This window comes from Rhincodon typus, chromosome 15, assembly GCF_021869965.1.
Source record: "Rhincodon typus isolate 14 chromosome 15, sRhiTyp1.1, whole genome shotgun sequence".
Taxonomy (NCBI): domain Eukaryota; kingdom Metazoa; phylum Chordata; class Chondrichthyes; order Orectolobiformes; family Rhincodontidae; genus Rhincodon; species Rhincodon typus.
In genome coordinates this window covers 36873590-36877708 of record NC_063346.1, presented here as the reverse complement: position 1 = coordinate 36877708, position 4119 = coordinate 36873590, and positions in this window count along the sequence as shown.

The following is a 4119-nucleotide window of genomic DNA, read 5'->3' as shown; positions in this document are numbered from 1 at the left end:
CCTAACATTATCACTGGGGCTAGAGTTAACCCTAACGCTGCTGTGGGCTTTGGAGTTAACCGTAATATTATCACTGGGGCTAGAGTTAACCCTAACACTGCTGTGGATCTTAAAGTTAATCCTAATGTTACTGTTAGTTATGGAATTAACCCTAATGTTGCCGTCAGTCTTAGAGTTTACCCCACACTGCCATTGATGCTGGAGTTAATACTTACACTGCTCTGGCTCTTAAGAGTTAATGCTAACACTGCTGTGGGTGTTACAGTTAACCCTAACATTGTCATTGATGCAAGAGTTAACCATAACATTATTGTTGGTGCTCGAGTTAATCGTAACATTGCTCTTGGTGCTAGAGTTAACTTTAACGCTGCTGTGAGTCTTAGAGTTAACCCGAATGCCGCTGTGGATCTTAAAGTTAAACCTAATGTTGCTGTTGGTGCTAGAGTTAACCGTAATACTAGTCTTAATCTTAAGGCTGCTGTTGGTGCTCACATTAACCATAGCATTGCTGTCGGTGCTAGTGTTAGCTCTAACATTGCCATTGGTGCAGGTGTTTGCCCTAATGTTGCTGCTGTTGCTGTTTGTGTTAACCCTCATGCTGTACAGCAGAGAGGTATCACCAAGTGTGTACTTTCTCTAACTGGAGGCAAAAAGACCAACACTGACATTGTTTGTGCAGCAAGAGGGAGAAATATGTTTGTCAAAATGGTTTAAATGACCCAGATGTGATGTTACAGCGAGAATGTTCGCAACACAGAGTCAAATGATTCCATTAAAACCCTCTATAATTATGAGCAGAGGCAACTAAATTTTTAATTGCATTTCATGTCACATTTCAGTGTGAATGTAGAAGAGCTGTATTGGGAGCAGGAGTAGACCAGTTGGCCTCTTGGGGTTTCTGTGCCCTTTACTAAGATCATGGCTGATCTGATTTCAGAATCAGCTCCACATTCCTGTCTATCCCACCACTCCCATATCCTTTCACTCATTTATAGCCACGAATCTAACCACCCAAATCCTTAGAACTACTCAATGACCGTGTTTATCATCATCATTATTATTTATGGAATGTGAGTTTCTCTAGCTGGGTCAGCAGACTATGCCCATCCCTGGTTGCCCTTGAGAGGGTGATGGCGAGCTGCCTTTTTGAACTTTTGCAGTCCATTTTCCCACCACTGTCTGGGGAAGAGAAAATGATTCCAGCACAGGACGCAGTGGGCCTCTTGTTCTAGGCTGTGCTGGCTTGCTGAAGTAGCAATTAAACTAGTGCTGCTCCCTGTAGCCAGCACATTTTTAGGACTCTTGGGTGGTATCACAGTTGGATAAAAAGTGATATTCCAGGAATAAAGCAGCAAAGTAAGTTTGGATAAATTAAAGTTAGGAATCTAACCAAGTTGGAGTTTGCAAATCATAGAATCCCTACAGTGTGGAAACAGGCCCTTCGGCTCAACAAGTCCACACTGACCCTCAGAGCATCCCACCCAGACCCATCCCCCTATAACCCACCTAATCTACACATCCCTGAACACTACGGGGTAATTTAGCATGGCCAATCCACCTAGCCTACACATCTTTGGACTGTGGGAGGAAACCAGAGCACCCGGAGGAAACCCACGCAGACACGGGGAGAATGTGCAAATTCCACACAGACAGTTGCCAGAGGGTGGAATCGAACCCGGGTCCCTGGTGCTGTGAGGCAGCAGTGCTAACCACTGAAGTGAACATTGTAGATAGTCAGGGAGGTAAACAGTGGTATAGGAGAAATTCCACACTGTAGGGATTCTATGATCTTCTATGATGGTCCACTGATCTATTTTCAATACACATTTTATGATGAAGGCAACAATTCACAAATAATTTAAACCTCCATTAATTCATTTCTTGAATTTGCTAATCTCCTATCTTCCCTTCATATCTTCCTCCATATAAACAAGCTAAACTACATTCACAGCCACCCACTTGCCATCATAAGTGATATTGCTTCCTCTGTATCAATCACAGATAAACCAATCTCTGCACTACCTTGTATCATGCTCCACCCACACTCCCTCTTTCCCCTTTGAGGGTTGATTACTTTTATATATATCCCTGGGAGAAAAACTGTTTCTCAATTCACTCACAACTGCATTTCAAAATTTCTGCAGTCTCGCTTTCTGCCCTTCTTCGGTCATATAATTTCTGCAGCTACCCCAACTCAGGCTAGTCAGAAGTCCAGTTTTGCTCTGGACAGTGCAACAACACTCAAGATGCTCAACAGCAAAGCAGCCTGCTTGGTCGGCATCCCATCTCAACACTTGCAACATTCACCCACTTCATCACCAACTCACAGAGGTAGCAGTGTGTACCATCTACAAAATGCACTGCAGCAACTCCACAAGTTTTCTGACAGCATCTTCCAAACCCATCATCTCTACTACCTACAAGGATAATGGTATTGAATAAATGTATTGACAAATGTATTGAATCATTACCACCTGACATTAACCCTTATGAGAGAGTCTAGGACTCAACGGCATAGTGTCAGAATCATAGAATCCCTAAAGTGTGGGAACAGGCCCTTCGGCCCAATAAGTCCACACTGAACCTCAGAGCATCTCACCCAGACCCATCCCCCTATAACCCACCTAATCTACACCTCCCTGAACACTACGGGCAATTTAGCATGGCCAATCCACCTAACCTGCACATCTTTGGACTGTGGGAGGAAACCAGAGCACCCGAAGGAAACCCACGCAGACACAGGGAGAACGTGCAAACTCCGCACAGACAGTGCCCCGAGGCTGGAATCAAACCCAGGTCCTTGGTGCTGTGAGGCAGCAGTGCTAACCACTGTGCCGTCGTGCTGCCCCAGAATAAAGTGTGCCAATTTAAGACTGAGATAAAGAGAAATTTCTTCTCAGAGGGTTGTGAATCTTTGGAACTCCTTGCAACAGAGAGCTCTGGGGGCACAGTCCTTGCGTATATTTAAGGCTGAGATAGACAGATTCTTAATCAGTAGAGGAATCGGGGTTTATGGGGAAAGGGCAGAAAAGTGGATGTGAAGAGGTTCAGATCAGGTATGATCCTATTGAATGGCAGATCAGGCCCGAGGAGCTGAATGATCTACTCCTATTACGATGGTCTTAAATCATCATTGAGATGTTTCTTTAAATCGGCAACATTGCCTCAAAATGATAAAGTGACTGCTGCTGAACTTTATTTTGTCTATTTCGTTTACATTTCATTGTTTATTTTGTTGTGAGGCACCTCTAGTCTTTTTGAAGTATCCAGAGCGGTGTAAATGTTGATAAAGAAATTGACAGTGATTCTTTTGTGATGAGAGACCTGACATGTAGGTAATTAAAGGCAAATACACTGAGTGAGAATGTCCTGGCATCAAAATTTAAGACAGAATCATTTTGATTACGTTGAAGCAGATTAGACTTTTCTCTGTATACCATAAATAAGGTGTAACAAAGTATATCCTCTTAGTCTTGAGAAATTTCAATTTTGAGAAGGAGTTGCAGGATTTACCAGTGGATTTCTATAATGATAGCTCAGAAACCTTGGAAGCAATCAAGGCAGAAATATTATTCAGACCTTCAATCTCAGCCCAGAGAGCCTTCCCACATATTCAGCTCACACATGTAAATTACAGAAAGAACAAGTGCTTACCAAAAACTGAAAGGTGCTCAAAAAGTCATTTTGAAGTAATTATTTGGCCCATATGTTGCACAATGCACATAGGTATACAGTGTTGGAAATCTAGCTGTTAAGGCAGAAAACATCATTCTTATGGTATACGCTCACTTTAGTATTTCTGTAAGCAGAGCAGAGCAATTGAAACTTCTGTGCCTTAGGTGAAGCTACAACACAAGACTATTTGCATGCCGAACAGTGGACGCAGTATGCAGTAGGTAGAGTTAAGCATTCTCACAGCCATTGAATCTACTGTCCAACCATAGGCAGAATAGTGGTGGACAATTAAGCAACTAACCAGAGGAGGAGAAGGAGGCTTCACAAATATTCTAATGGTCATTGATGGGACAGCCTAATGCATCAGTGCAAAAGACAGGGCTGAAGCATTTGAATCAGAGATAGTAGGAACTGCAGATGCTGGAGAATCCGAGACAACAAGGT